A 16,976-nucleotide genomic window follows, 5' to 3' on the forward strand; every position below is an offset into this window, starting at 1 on the left:
TTTTCCACCCTCAAAAGGATAAAGACTTTCACTCGCAACACCATGGGACAGCCGCGACTTAACGCATTGGCCATGCTTTCAATTGAAAGCCAGTTGATCCAGCAACTACAGGACTTCATCCCCAAAGTGATAGACACATTCTGTCAGAGGAAGGACCGCCGTGCCGCTTTTCTTTTCAAGTGAGCCTTCAGCTTTGGTAAGTTCATTTATGTCATATATTTTGTTGATCTTCTGTGTTTTGCCTCTGCTGGATCGATTGATATTGTGACCTCGATGATGAGTGTCTGTGTTTTCCTTATATTTACAGTCTATGGTGTTTTAATGCTAAAGCGTTACGGTTGTTGTTATTGTTAAGAATTACTTTGTGATGGTGACCTTTACTCCATGTATGAAGGTGCATTACTATGACATCCCCACGCTGTGTACGTAAATGTATGCGCTCACAGTGTTGCTCCTGTGGTCTTCAGTATGTAATTTGACACTCCCCCTCTCTCTCTCCTCCCCCCCTCTCTCTGTCCCCCCTCTCTCTCTCCTCCCTCTCTCTGTCCCCCCCTCTCTCTCTCTCTCTCCCCCGACCTCTTTCTGCCCCCCCAGTTTTGTACACCTAGAAACGCCACTGAGAACAACACATATTTTTTCAACATTTTCAACATCGTGGATACATCCTTATATGCTCCCAGCAACACACTGAACGTCAACTTTCCCTCCTTATTACACTCACCCCTACTTTAGTGGGAACAATGAGTCTGCGTCTTTGATGCACACGCGGCCAGATCATCCTCTGGCTGCAGCCTTGACCGGCACTTGCTTTTGATCAAAGTCAATCCGGAAAACCCGCACTCACACAGGTAGGTGGAGGTGAAGGGAATGAGCACTTTTACAGTCTTTTTGGCGAGGTGGGGGAACGCGGTCTCCACAGACAGCCAAAAGTGTGCAAGTGTCACTTTACTCGCCTTTTTCTCGTTATTTTTTCTCACGCTGCGCCTCCCCTGAAGCTCTCTGGCGCCCCCCAGGGGAGGCGCGCCTCACACTTTGAAAACCGCTGCTCCAGGGTGTCTCGGTCGCGCGGGGGCAGAGGTTTCTTCCCCTCTGCCCAACCAGCTGTCTGTGGCAGCAGATGGGCCGCCAGGCTCTCATTGAGGGGGGGCATGCCGGGGCACCCTGATGAAGCCCGATTACGTATTACATGATCAGAATAAAGGTGAAAAAACCAGACCTTAGTTTAGCATTTTATTTAAAAGAAATATAGAAGTCAAGATGCCAAACACAGTTGCTAGGTTTTATTTAATAAATTCAAAGTAGTTGTCCTCTATTCTTGGCATTTAATGATCCGTCTGTCAGTCATCTTTTATGTGAAGAGGTTACCATTTGGTTTATATTTGGAATAAAGATATGTTGATACCACATATGTCACTGTGTAATACCTGTCTAAGTATTACATATAATATAATAATAATATAATATATATAAAGGGAGGTACACACACTCACATGAACAGGCAGGCTGCACTGAAAAAGGAAATTTAGAGAAAAAGCATTTCCTTGGTATCGATGCCAGAATAATATCTACTAGTGAATTCATTTGTGTCACATGACAGAGGAAGAGACAGGTAGCCTACTTTTTATGTTTCATATTCTGGTGAGGTTGGTATTGATTTGGTGACGTCCAAGACAGGACATTGAGGTACTGTAACATCAGCAACATCTGGATGAATGTGAAAGCTTTAAGAAATAAAAGTTAGGGGAAGTTTTTTTGGTTGATACCGCTTCCATGGCTGGTTATAGATTCACACGAACACATCAGTGGTGTCTATCTTGTCATCTAACTCTCAGCATAAAAAAGGTAAAATAACTTGAATCTCCACTCACAGGAATAGTTGACCTAATATAGAGGATTTATGTATTTCAATTGCAAATACAATTTCCATCCATTTGGATTATATAGTTGTTACATACATTGACTAATACACTCTATGAATTGCAAATAACTATGTCTACAACCTTATTATCAATACATCCAATGTGTTTCAAATACATTAGAACCAGGCTTATGTATTCGATATAAATAAAGCCTATGCATTTCATGCGTAATTCAATGGAAAATCGTCCTAATGGTACCATACTTCATATGATGGCTAATGGTCCGGCGCTCAACAGCTCTACGCCAATTATGGAATGTCACCATATTCCGTTTCCATGGCAACGCATGCCTCGCCATAAAACACAATGTTGTCTTAAGTCAAAGGAAAATGGTCCAAACTGCACCAGACTTCAGATGACAGTTAATGGTCCGGCCCTCAACAGCTCTTTGTCAATTATGGGATGTCATCATATGCCGTTGCCATGGCGACAGATCCCTCGCCATGAAACATGGTGTTGTCGTAATTCAATGGAAATTCTTCCAAACGGCACCAGACTTCAGACTATTATTAATGGTCTGGCCCTCAACAGCTCTATGTCAATTATGGGGTGTCATCATATACCGTTTCCATGGCAACGTATCCCTCGCCATAAAAAACAATGTTGTCTTAAGTCAATGGAAAATGGTCCAAACTGCACCAGACTTCAGATGACAGTTAATGGTCCGGCCCTCAACACCTCAATATGACACTAGTGAGTTTTACTCAAAAGCTGTTGCCATGGCAACGCATCCCTCGCCGTTAAGCACAATATTGCTATAACTCCTGTGTAAATGGTAAAAAAGTGTTCAAATTTCACGTGTGCTAACCGTCAAGCCCTCGAGACATATGTGTCGGTTTTGAGATTTCGTCAAATGGTGTTGCTATGGTAACAAAATGGTCGCCGTGAAACACGGTTTTCTCAAAACTCCAGTTAACATGCTCCAGACGGCACAGAACTTCACATGTTTGATAACGATGCAGCCCTCAACACACCTAGGCATATTATGGGGTGTCATACAGTCTGTTGCCATGGCAATAGATCACTCGCCATCAAACACAATGTTTATGATACTGCTGTAACTCCGAAATACATTGTCCGATCGGCCTGAAACTTCCCACGATTGCCAACGGCCGAGTCCTCGAGACATCTGCCTGACATAGGGTGACCAGATGTCCCGCTTTGCGCGGGACTGCACAGCATTTTCACGACTTTTGGTGCGTCCCGCAAATTGAGACGATGTCCCGCATATTTCATTTTGATTGGCTAAAACGCTTTTCTTTAAAATCAGATGTATTCAATAGCTGTTGAGAAAGCAGGGAAGGCTATCATCACGGGGGTGTGTTTGCTGTCAATCAAACTGTAACACACGGCGGGTGCTGGTCAAGTGTTAACCAATGAGAGTAACTCACTCACACACACCCCCCGCGGCCCCCGCCAAACAACAACAACGAAAGTCAGTCAATAACGCAGGCGAGGCAGCAGGTTATGGAAAATTGAGGAAACTGAAACTACAGCTAAGAAGAAAAGAAGATGCACATACAACAAAGACTGGGAAGACACTTACCCGTGGGTGAAGCCAGTTTTGCAATCTTTGCAAGAGTAATTTTTCAATTTCACATGGCGTTGAATACGACGTAAAAAGACACCGAGAATGCGATTCTCACAAGAAACGTGTCGCTCAAAAAGAGACATCCCACTCTATGGAGACATTCCTACTCAAACCAAAAAACGATGGCCACTCAGACAAGGTAACAGCAGCAGAAATAACCAGTGTTTACCATACAGTGCAACACTCCCAACCATACCGGTCAAATGACCGTGGTAACAAGCTAGCGCCGACCATTTTTCCAGACTCTGAGATAGTAAAGAACATGTCATGTGGTCGTACAAAAGCAGCGTCCATAATAACAGATGTGCTTGCCCCTGCCTCTGTGGAGAGTTGTTTGACAGAGTTAAAGACACCAGTGGTTCTAGGTGACAAAATAGCCCACACACTGTGGGGGGGGGGGGGGAACCTGTTGTTGCTGTGATGGACAAAACTGAAAGCTATTTTATTTGATGTATTATGTTTTTGTTCCCTCCTGGCCAGTTTTGATTTGTACTTATGGTTTTATTTTATCTATTAATTTATGTTGTGCCTAATTTTACAGGTAATACACTAGTTGAATTAGGAATATGCATTTCTAAACACTTGAAGTGAATAATGCCTGCTGCCTTGGTTAGCCTTAGTTTACTTTTCTTTATTAAGAGTAGGGATGGGTATCGTTTGAAATTTATCGATTCCGATTTCGATTCCGGTTCTGCTTATCGATTCCGGTTCTTATCGATTCCCCGTTTCGATTCCAAAATTGTAAAATAAAGAGGTCAAACGTTTAGATAACAAAAATATATTTATTCTTAAAAGCTTTAACTGAAATTGTTACTAAAAAATATACATGCAATACAAATGTATTGCACAATAGCTGTGCTTTATTTTAACTGAGCTATGCCTGTGGCAAGCTATTAACAGGCATTACACTTTGCCTTTTATTTTTATTTTTTAGTGTAGTGGAGCCTCACTTCAGAGTGTTTACCGCGACCTATCTTTGGTGTTATGAAGTGACTGAGCTCGTGAAATGTCTACGGGAGGGCGGGGGAGCATCGCTGCGGGGCAACTGTGGACCTCTGTCGCCTGTCAGCGCAATTTATATGATGCCGTTTAAAAAAATGAAGGGCGGTGCCGGCCGTCAGCGTACGGAGCCGGCCGTCAACGGCCCGCTGACGACCGGCCGTTCTGTGATTCTCCAGGTCCGCCCTGTATTCCACCGGGTCACCGCAGCACCGCGGTGCAGACGGACCCGCTGGAATACAGGGTCTACCGCGTTTAGGAACCGTTAAGCAGAACCGAAATTGTGTATTTTGTATGGGTACCCGGTACCCGGCATTTTCTTATCGGTTCTCATCTGGAACCGAGTTTCGGTTCCCAACCCTAATTAAGAGATACGAAATTGTTACTGCATTTTGACTTCACTTTCTGTCATTGTCTATTGGATGCTGTTGAATAAACCAAATGAAACAGAATAGCAATAGAGCATTTTTTTCCCGGGGCGGGGGGGGGGGGGGGGGTGGGGTGCTGTTGAGAGGGTGTCCCACATTGTCCCACACAAACATCCTCCTTGTCCCACATTTGGTTTGTTGGGACCTGGTCACCCTAGGCCTAGCCTGACGTCGACGTGCGGACAACAGCCTGTGGAGCGTCGAAGACCCGCTCAACGCTGCTTGCAGCTTTAATTATTATTATTATTATTATTATTATTGTTATTATTATACTGACAGGTATCAGATCTTGCTGTGTAAAATAATCTTCCTGAGAGGTGTCACTTGTGATGTATTCTGTGTGGTCTACAGTGAATGTATTCCTGACAGCAACAGGTGATAAGAATCAAAGGTTAGGATTCCATATAAAATGCATGCGTGTCATTTTTGACCCACTTATGGAAGCTTGGGGTAGTAAAACAAAATCTACAATTTCTTAAAATGTACAACATTTAAATTGAAAATGTGAATGGCATGATATCCAAAACGTGTTTGTTGAGGAATAGCTGGAAAATAAAATGATAAAAAAATGTAATTACAAAGATACTTTAAGAAAACCACCTCACCGGGACAAAAAAGACCCACTTATGCATCTAGGGGTTACATAAAGTTTAATGTGACAATTCAAAGTGTACAGATGGATTTTGTGTGTGTCAGCTGAACCACCAGAGGGCCTCTTTGCACAGGAATGGTTTTATAAACCACTCCTTTCAACTGCCACCGGCACACGGACTGAGGCTCGGTGCGCGCCCCGCAGAAGGCTAGGGCCGTTGCTCGCCATTCCCGCATCGGCCTTCCAACCAACAGGGGGACAATGCACGACCTGCTGGGTCGACCAGCAAACCGATTGCTACTTCGTGGGCTTGTTTCTTCGGAGCGTGCGGCTGCACGTCCCGGCTACGCAAGCTGACGACGACTAGCGGCTAACCACGTGGGGCTAACGACGGCTAGCAGCTACCCATGGCTGCCAGCTAGCGGCTAACGGCTAGCGGCTAACGGCTGTCGAAAATTCGTCGGTTAACATCTGACTGTTAACAATTTTTTCCGGTGCCGGAGAGGAGGTTCGACCAGCCGGTGGACACTCATTTTTTTTCACAACCTCGAGGGAGGTTCCAGACGGCACTCACGTTTTCATCGGCGCCTGGGTGGCGCACTCTTGGAACCCGTCTCGCCTCGACGGTATCGGACGTCGCCCATGCTCCATCTGCCCATGGGTGGCGCGCTCCGGGACCCTGTCTGGCCTCTCATCTGTCCACAGCTCCTTCCTCCCGGGGATACTGCTCCTGCCTCCCGGGGATACCTCAAGGCTTGCCAAGGATTTCGTGCCCGCCGCCGCTGTGCATTTGCCTGCGGCCGGGTTGCTCTCCTGCTTCCTGGGGATACCTCAATGCCTGCTGAGGACTTCGTGCCCACCACCGCTGCGCGTCTGCCTGCGGCCGGGTTGCTCTCCTTCCTCCTGGGGAGACTACTCCTGCCTCCCGGGGATACCTCAACGCCTGCTGAGGACTTCGTGCCCGCCGCCGCTGCGCATCTGCCTGCGGCCGGGTTGCGCTCCTTCCTCCCGGGGTGACTACTCCTGCCTCCTTGGGATACCGCTCCGTCCTTCCGGGGACTTCATTCACCACAACACCTACTGCGGCCCCCTTACGACGGCCCTTTCCGGCCCGCCCCCGGTGGGGGTGCCCTCGCCCTCGTTAGGGCCCCTGCCCTCTCCTGCGGCCCCCTTTCGTCGGCCCGTTCCATGGCCCGGCCCTCACCTGCGACCCCGCCCTCCTCGGCCCCTGTGGTGCTTCCTCCACGGACGCGAGGATTTTTTGCCATGTTTGAATTCTGGGGGGGCTTGTGTGGTGACCACCTATTAATACACTGGGTTACATAATTCATACATGGAACTACAGTTGGGGGTATTGTTCCCACACGGACATGTTATGTGTTTGTTATATATATTGTGTGCCCTCCTGGCTTCTGTCTCTTCTTCCCGGACTGTAACCGGACAACATGACCTTTGCTGCTCCCAAATAAAGTACCCTTCCTTGCACCGCCTCTGACTCCCTATCTCTCGGCACTACAATAGGCTATATATCTGTCTCTGTGGTTATTTTAAGCATTATACTATCTGTTTTATATTTACAAATGACTATGAGTGCTAAAATGTATGTAGTGGAGTAAAAAGTACAATATTTGCCTCTGAAATGTACTGAAGTAGAAGTCAAATTTTGCATTAAAAGGAACTTTTAAAAAGTAAAAACGTGTCAAAAAAGTACAATACTAAGTAAATGTACTTAGTTGCTTTCCATCACTGATGTCATGAGACCCAATGACTCAAAACCAATGCAATACATTTTGTCATTTTTATTTTATTTTATTATATTTTTTATTATATCATAACTTAGTACTTTTTAATGCAACATATGTAACATATGTAACATTAAGCTGTCTGTGGCTCTTTTTCTGCTTTAACTATACTGTACGTATATACATTTCCCCTCTGTGGGACTAATAAAGGTATTCTGATTCTGATTCTGATTCTGATATGTACTTCACCAGCACTGCTTTTATCAATTTTTTTTTATTTTCTCGGAGAAGCCTTGGGGGACAATGTGTCGCAGAAGATTCAAGCCATCACTGGGGAAACGGTGATTCTGCCCTGCTATACGTCAGTGTAAAAGGTGACATCCCATCAGTAGAGTGGTCCAACGGTCACACCATCGCCTTCCTGTATCGAGGTGGCTGCTGTAGTTCTTTTATAGCCCAACATTAGCTGCCTTTAGCTTAGCGGTGGTGACGTGAAGTCATGTGACTGTTCTGTAGTTCCTTTATAGCCCAACATTAGTTGCCTTTAGCTTAGCGGTGGTGACGTGAAGTCATGTGACTGTTCTGTAGTTCCTTTATAACGTAAGCTTTGTACTTCCAGCTGTTGTATTTACGCTTCAAAAATCATGAAAACTGTGAAATGTCTGCATAATTCCAAAATCTAATGGAGATCCCATTGTAATGCTAACTTTCGGGTCAGACTAAAAGTGGTTTCAAAGTCAGAAGGAGTGTGATGTACTTCTCCCCATCGCTCAACACTTATCTGTAGGTTTTCCAGCACAACACTACTTGTTTAAATTAAAAACAAACTAAACCAAACTATTTTCATTACAGGGTCACCTGCAGAGTTCACCAGCATGAGATAAACCAGACGAGAGACACAAAGACAAAGAGATTTACATACCAGGTAAGATTGAGCTTTAACGCAACTCCCATATCATATTACATACAATTGTTCTATAAAATAGGGCAATAATCAAAATAATATGTTCTGTATCTTTTGGGTTTGGATTTGTTGGGGGGATTATCATAATTGCATGGCCGCTTTTCCAAGTACGATCATTTTTCTCAAATGTTGTCTTGCTGTTTCCAGATGGTAATGTCTGTATCGTGAATGATTCGATCCAAGATAATTTCCTTAAACTTATTTCATGCACATATTTAAGTGTCCAATTCTCCCTAAATTAGATTATTCGAGGGTTTAAAGTGTCTAATTTGGCATCATATAATATACCTTTTTATTTTCATTTCAGATGAATTCAAGACGTCTTGTACTCTAATCATCATCATTGCTGTTATAGTACCTATCATTTTATGTGCAATATTTCCCTGCCTATACCTTACCAGTGTCATCTCTGGTAAGTTGGAAACACTATTTTAAAAGAAAGTAAAGTAAAATTTGTCATACCACAGTGCAGAAAAGGAAAATACATGCATTGATGATTTTACTCTAGTCAAAGTATTTTTAAAATAACAAACTTATTATTTTTATAATATCGACTAAATTATATCACCAATATACTTAGAACGTTGTAATGTGGTGCAAGTAAATGTGGAGCTAACTTTTATATATATTTTTTAAACGACAAGGTAGCTTAGTTCATGTCAGTACATCACATTTTTTATTTAGTAAATGTTAAGTATATCATTTTTAAAGTAAAAAAGGAAATAAAAATGTAAAAATTGTAGTAAAATATAAGTATAATGTTACTTCATTAGGAAATACTTAATTAAAATACTGTTATTGGTAAATGTAGTTAGTTACTTTGGTTTGGTGGGTTTTGGCATTACAGATGTTTACAAAATGCTCTGTTCACAGGAGTTATTTATGGGTTAGGGTTACTTGTTTAATACTCAGGAGTTGCCCCTCAATTACCTTTCTATGCATTTTATTACAGATATCATGTAATACGTTCAGCTAAAGATAAAGATGTTAAGAAACTCAGGCACTTAGGAGGTAGGACCCAATTGCACGACCCGGGAGACAGAGGTAAAGTATTGGTAAGATACCTTATTTTCCAAAACAAAAAGCAAGATGAGCAAAAAATTGTCACTTTCGAATCTCTAGCTGAGATGACAAAAAAAGAACAAAATGAAAATCTCTCACGTGGTGAGGAACACAACTTTACAATAGCACGAAGAGAGCATATACCTGACTGTGGCAAGAGACAAGACCTTCCATGGCAAAAGACAAAAACGAACTGACACTGAACACTGGGAGACAGGGGAATTTAAACACAGGGTAACAAGACACAGGTGGGAACAATCAGGGGCGGGGCTGACACTGATGAGCACAGGAGACACAGAAGGGGTGACAGGTGAAAACAATCAGGAAATTAGACACACCAGAGAAACTAACGACAGACATGAAAACACAGGGGAAAAGATGAGACAATACACAGGGAGGAAAACATGACAAGGAGAAACGTAAAACACCCACTACCAGACACACAAAACTAAAACGTGACACAACACAAGAATCGTGACAGAACCCCCCCTCAAGGGACGGATTCCAGACGTACAAACAAAAATCCAAAATCCAAAAAGGGTGAGTGGAGGGGGTCTGGAGGACGGGTCCGGGACGACAACCCAGAGGCAAAGCACAGTCCATAATGGGTGTCTCGGGCGGACGACCCAGGGGCAAGGCAGAGTCCATGATGGGTGTGTCGGGCGGACGACCCAGGGGCAAGGCAGAGTCCATGATGGGTGTGTCGGGTGGACGACCCAGGGGCAAGGCAGAGTCCATAATGGATCTCTCGGGCGGACCCCCGGCAGAACAGTAGTCGTCGGGGTCTCCAACGGCACAGGACATAGGGTTGGCAGGACCCCCGGCAGAGGAGTAGTCGGCGGGGTCTCCAACGGCACAGAACATAGGATTGGCAGAACCCCCGGCAGAGGAGTAGTCGGCGGGGTCTCCAACGGCACAGAACATAGGATTGGCAGAACCCCCGGCAGAGGAGTAGTCGGCGGGGTCTCCAACGGCACAGAACATAGGATTGGCAGAACCCCCGGCAGAAGAGTAGTCTGTGGAGCCTCCAACGTGAGTGCAAGCATAAAATAAAATGATAGTTTTCACCAAAATAATTTCCGTATTTTGATTGTTTTAAGGTATTTAAAACCATGAATCTCCATGTATCTAAGGATGAAGTGTTAATTTAATGTGAAAATGTTTCTTCTTTTCACACCACTTTAAGGCCTGGCGTACACATGCGTGGACATCACATTTTTGGTCATATGACCACAGTCGTTAATTCTGCTGAACTGGGGCCTCATAGCCACGTATGTGGGCACTTACACTGCCATCTGGTGGTGTCAGAGGAGAACAACACACTACGGTAAAAAAAAAAAATGGCGGCAAACACAAGGGATAATTCAAGTGGCAGCTCCAAATACAAACCTTGACAAGGTAAGAAGTCCTATCATATTTCAAGGCTTTTTCTCATTTAGATATTTATCAAAGCATTGTACGTTTGTCATGACATGCACATTTGACAAATTTTTTGTCAAAATAACAATTTGGTATGCCGCTAAACATGATGTAGGCTACACGTATGTGTACATAGGGACTTAGGTTGGTCGAAAATGCTAATATGTTAGTAAAAATGTGTAAAAAGTAAAATAGCTTATAGCTAACTCTGGTGCAGCTAAAAAGCTGTACATTGTCCCGATGAAATAAATAACAATTAAATAACTAAATACATACATACATACAGACATACATAAATTAGTTGGGTTGAAAATGTTAATATGCTAGTACAAATGTGCCTTGCTATAGCTAATAGCTAGAGTTGTTTATAGCTAACTCTGGTGCAGTTGAAAAGCTGTACATTGTCCCAGTGAAATAAATAACAAAGAAATACATAAATACATACATAAATAAATGACATTGGTTGGTATTTGATTTTTTCATGTTTTTATTTCCAGAGCGTTTTTCTGTGCAAAGAGCATTGGAGCTACTTGGGCTAATTGATGGAGACAACTCAGATTTGGAAGACTTGTCTGACAACGATGATCCCATCCTGGATGCCAATTATCAACCCCCACCACAGGAGCAAAGCAGCAGTGAGGATGAGGATGACAGTAATGATGATGAGAACCCCATTCCTCAGCCCACTGAGCACAGCAGAAATGGCTGGACCCCACTAAACTATTTTGAACAGTATATAGATGGAGATTTGATGAAAATGATTTCAGATTGCTCTAATGCGACTCAGGTTCTGGTCCAGGCTCTCGTCATCTCACGCCTAGACTACTGCAACTCCCTCCTGGCTGGTCTACCTGCATGTGCCATCCGACCTCTGCAGCTCATCCAGAATGCAGCGGCTCGTCTGGTTTTCAACCTTCCTAAATTCTCCCACACCACTCCGCTCCTCCGCTCCCTTCACTGGCTTCCGGTAACTGCTAGAATCCACTTCAAGACACTGGTACTTGCTTACCGTGCTGCGAATGGATCTGGCCCTTCCTACATCCAGGACATGGTTAAACCATACACCCCAGCGCGTGCACTACGCTCTGCATCAGCCAAACGACTCGTTGCGCCCTCGCTGCGAGGGGGACCCAAGTTCCCATCGGCGAAAACACGTGGGTTTGCTGTCCTGGCTCCAAGATGGTGGAATGAGCTCCCCATTGACATCAGGACAGCAGAAAGCTTACACACCTTCCGGCGCAAACTGAAAACTCATCTCTTTCGACTCCACTTCGAGCGTTAGAACGATTAACGAAGCACTTTTATACTAATAAAGGACTGGATTACCTAAAGCCAGTTGAGTAGCACTTGAAATGTTTGGCTCTATGAAACCTGATATACTTATATGATTCTGTTTTCTTCAAGGTTGTGTCTTCCTGGTCGAATGTACTTATTGTAAGTCGCTTTGGATAAAAGCGTCAGCTAAATGCAATGTAATGTAATGTAATGTAATGTAATGCTATGTCACTGTCTAGGAGTGGGGACCCACTCAACACCTCTGTAGATGAGGTTTACCACTTTTTTGGTGCCTGTATTTTGATGTCCTGCATCCGATACCCAATAATCAGGATGTACTGGTCCAAAGCCTTGAGAATCACTGCCATCACTGACAGATTCACGCACGACAGATTCTTCAGACTGAGGGGATCAATACAAGTGCTAATTGATGATGATCTGCCAGAAGATCTGAGGAAGAGGGACAAATTCTGGAAGGTGAGGCCTTTTCTGGATCGGATTCTGCAAGGCTGCAAGTCTCAGAATCGACCTGAATGCGCATCTATTGATGAGCAGATGATTCCTTTCACAGGAGCCTGTCCATGCAGACAATATCTGACCAGCCAGGAGGGAGTTGCAGTAGTCTAGGCATGAGATGACAAGAGCCTGGACCAGAACCTGCGTCGCTTTCTGGGTCAGCTGGGGACGTATCCTCCTGATGTTGTAAAGCGTGTATCTGCAGCAGCGAGTTGTAGCAGCGATGTTTGCAGTGAAGGACAGGTTGTTATCTAGGATCACACCCAGATTCCTTGCAGTCTGAGTCGGGGAAACAATAGAAGTGCCGATGTTGATTGTTAGGTCAAGAGTGGGACAATCCTTTCCCGGAAGGAAAAGCAGTTCAGTCTTGTCAAGGTTGAGCTTGAGGTGATGAGCAGACATCCACTGAGAGATGTCAGCTAGATAAGCAGAGATGCGTGCGACGACCTGGGTCTCTGAGCGGGGAAAGGACAGAATTAATTGGGTGTCGTCAGCGTAGCAGTGTTATGAAAAACCATGCGGGCTAATGACAGATCCGAGCGAGTTTGTGTACATGGAGAAGAGGAGGGGACCAAGAACAGAGCCCTGAGGGACCCCTGTAGTTAATTGACAAGGGTCGGACTCCGACCCTCTCAAAGTAACCCTGTAGGTGCGGTCTTTGAGGTATGAGGTGATGAGGGAAAGTGCAGAGCCTGAAACTCCAAGTTCTTGGAGAGTGCGAAGGAGGATCTGATGATTCACCGTGTCGAATACAGCAGACAGGTCCAAAAGGATGATGACAGAGGAGAGGGAGGCTGCTTTAGCAGTGTGCAGTTCCTCAGTGACAGCAAGGAGGGTAGTTTCTGTGGAGTGACCTGCCTTGAAACCAGACTGGTGCGGATCCAGAAGGTTGTTCTGATGGAGATAACAGGAGAGTTGTTTAAAGACAGCGCGTTCAAGTGTTTTAGACAGGAACGGGAGGAGAGAGACAGGCCTGTAGTTTATAACATCAGACGGGTTGAGAGTGGGTTTCTTTAGGAGAGGGTTTACTCTTGCCTCCTTGAGACTGTTTGGAAAGTGACCAGAAGTTAGAGAAGTGTTGATGAAACGGTAGAATATCAGGAGCGATAGTCTGAAGGAGGTTTGAAGGGATAGGGTCCAGAGGACAGGTGGTAGGGCGGGCAGAGGTAATGAGGGTAAGAACTTCACTTGGAGAGAGAGGGGAAAAGGAGGTTAGTGTGTGGGTGAAAGGAGGGTCTGGTGACCCAGTGGTGAGTAAAGGTGAGTCAGAAAAAGAAGAGCGAATATCATTAACCTTTTTTAAAAAGTGGTTAACAAAGTCGCTTGACAGAAGTGAGGAGGGGGAAGGGGCTTTGGGGGGGTCCAGGAGGGAGGAGAAGATGGAAAATAGTTTTTTGGGATTGGAATAGGAAGATTGGATCTTATCTTGAAAGAAAGTGCTTTTTGCCTGAGAGATCGAAGCAGAGAAAGAGGAGAGGAGAGCCTGATAGGTTAGGAGGTAGTCATGGTGTTTGGATTTCCACCGTTTCCGCTCTGCTGCCCGAAGGACGGTTCTATTAGCACGCAGTGCGTCATTTAGCCAGGGAGCAGGAGGGGACTGACGAGCCTGCCGAGATGTGAGAGGACAGAGAGAGTCCAGAGAGGATGAGAGAGTAGAGAGGAGAGTTTCTGCAGCAGAGTTTGGAGGTAGGAGTTGGAACGAGTCAGAGGAAGGGAGGGCTGAGAGCACTGATCAGGCAAAGGTAGAGGGGGAGAGGGAACGAAGGTTACGACGGACAGGTGCAGGATGAGAAGAAATTAGTTCGTTATGTTTGGAAAGGGGTAGAGAGAATGAAATGAAGAAGTGATCGGATGTGTGGAGCGGGTTTACAGAGAGGTTAGAAGTAGCGCAGTTCCTTGAGAATATGAGATCAAGGACATTGCCAGCTTTATGAGTCGGTGGGGACGGAGACAGTGAGAGAGCAAAGGCGGTTAACAGAGATGTTAGTTTGTCTATCTTCCCTGTCTGGAGGTTGAAGTCTCCGAGAAGTACAGCGGGAGGGCCAGTTTCAGGGATGTGTGAGAGGAGATGATCTAATTCCTCCAAGAAGTCCCCCAATGCGCCTGGTGGACGGTAGAGAACAACAATGGTTAATTGTATAGGATGGGTTACTGTGACGGCATGGAATTCAAAGGTGGAAGAAGTGAAGTTAGGTAGCTTGAAGAGGGAAAAGCTCCATTTGTGAGAGAGCAGGAGACCAGTGCCACCTCCTCTGCCAGTGGGTCTGGGTGTATGGGAGAAGGAATATGCTGTGGAGAGAGCTGCTGGGATGGATGTGTTGGATGGAGTAATCCACGTCTCAGTGAGAGCAAGGAAATCCAGAGACTGCAGGGAAGTGTAGCTAGAGATGAAGTCAGCCTTAGGAACAGCTGACTGGCAGTTCCACAGGCCGCCTGAAACAAGATGTTGGATGTCAGTGGAGCATGTGGGATAAACGAGAGCAGGCCGGTTATATCGATTATGAGATACACGGGGCCAGTGATAATTGCGAGAAGACACATGAACAGGAATGGAGAAAATACACATGATTATAACATGAGGGGCTAAACACATCTATGTATTTTTAAGCTAAAGGTGATGCACAATATAAACTATATACTATTATTTTTTCAAAGACATGTTACATTTCAAAAGCATATTGCTATGTTTAGGACAAACAATTAAAGACTGTTTTAATTTAACGAATTCTACAAAATAAAGTGGCAGATTTGCTTTATTAAACAAACCAGACCTAGGCTGCATACACAATTAGGAACATGCTCACATCTTACTATGTTGGTCTGAAGAGCTGAAGCATTCATACACAATGGATAAAAACTGTGTTGTCTCATTCTATATCCTGTGAGAAAATGATATACATTTATCATTAACAATTCGACATACTATTCCTAGCCTGAGGAAGATATGAATAATCAACAGATTTGAATGGAATCTCTAACATTTTCATGTAGAATAAAGACAAAAGAGTGATTATACAAATTACATTTATTGAAATTTGAACCAGAAGATGAAGTCTCAAAGAACGTTTTAAATAAAAGGACATAAAACCAAAAGGTAGATAATAGTAAAATCTATTAAATGTAAAGACATTTGGTCAAATGAAATGACACTGAGCCAGTGATAAAAACAACATGTGGATGAAATTGGTGCAGATCTTTCGTCATTCTATATTCACCTTGCAGGTGCAGCTATGTGGCTTGTATCCAACGTTCAGGGAGCTCTATGCAAGTCAATGGGACGCCCTGCCTGTTGAAAACTGATTTCCAAGGGGTTCCCCAGAAGAACCAGCATTTCAATTATTATAATACTACAAGTGAAAATATATGCAAGTATTGATCATTTGTGTTGTTTGTGATGTACTATACGGTCTGTTTCTTTATTGTGTTAAGTGAGAAGTAAAGCTTTGCTATGAAAGTTAGCTTTTGCTAACTTTAGATCCATAACAATGCAAGCTAAGTAGCCTAACAGTTAGCTACATAGCTAGCAATGAGTGAGCGTTCAGACACCGGCGCACACAATCAAACTGACTCGTATGCCTGCAGGGGCGGCGGGTACTGTAGGTGAGGAAATGCTCCGGTTTTGGGACAACATTAACATGGGATCACTCCGGTCATTGTACGTACTTCGTCTCACTGGAATATTAATGGTCAGATTGAATACAACATCGACCCAATTTCTCCGGTCAATGACGGGAGAGTTTTGAAAGTGACAAAACACCGTTTCACACATTTAAAAACACTTAAACAATGTTTACCCAGGATTCAGGCACCTTCCCTGGCTTGTAAAATGTGGTGATGCACCCTGGAGGTATCAGACTATTTAAAACATGTATACCCGGGATTCAATCACTTTTCCTGGCTTGTAAAGTGCTGTGAAGCAGCCTGTTCTCTGGGTGCAGTCTGGGTGCAAGAGCCATGCGCTGCAAGGATATCTCTGGGTGCGCTCTGTGGCTCTCACAGCCCGCTTCTCTCTGGCTGCTCTCTCCCTCTATTCACAGCACTGTTCCCCGCCTTTCAGAGACTCATTGCTGGGTAGAAAAGCCTTGTGCATCACCCTAGATCTCTGCCTATGTGCCTGTGAGTGTGAGACCCTGCTAACAGCAGTGACTCTGCTGTACTTATCTTCTTGTACATTTCATGAGTCAAATGTGGATGAAATGGACAGTTTCCTGTCCATTTCATGAGTCAAATGTGGATGAAATGGACAATTTCCTGTACATGTCATGAGTCAAATGTGGACGAAATGGACAGATTCCTGTACATTTCATGAGTCAAATGTGGACGAAATGGACAGTTTCCTGTCCATATGACCGGCTGTTTATGCAGTCAAATGCGCATTTGAATTAAAACAGTTTAATGCACTTTTAACACTCATGCACCCACGATTCAAGCTGCTTTCCTGGGCTACAAAGAAGCAGCCTGTCCTCGGG

This window comes from Gymnodraco acuticeps, unplaced genomic scaffold, assembly GCF_902827175.1.
Source record: "Gymnodraco acuticeps unplaced genomic scaffold, fGymAcu1.1, whole genome shotgun sequence".
Taxonomy (NCBI): domain Eukaryota; kingdom Metazoa; phylum Chordata; class Actinopteri; order Perciformes; family Bathydraconidae; genus Gymnodraco; species Gymnodraco acuticeps.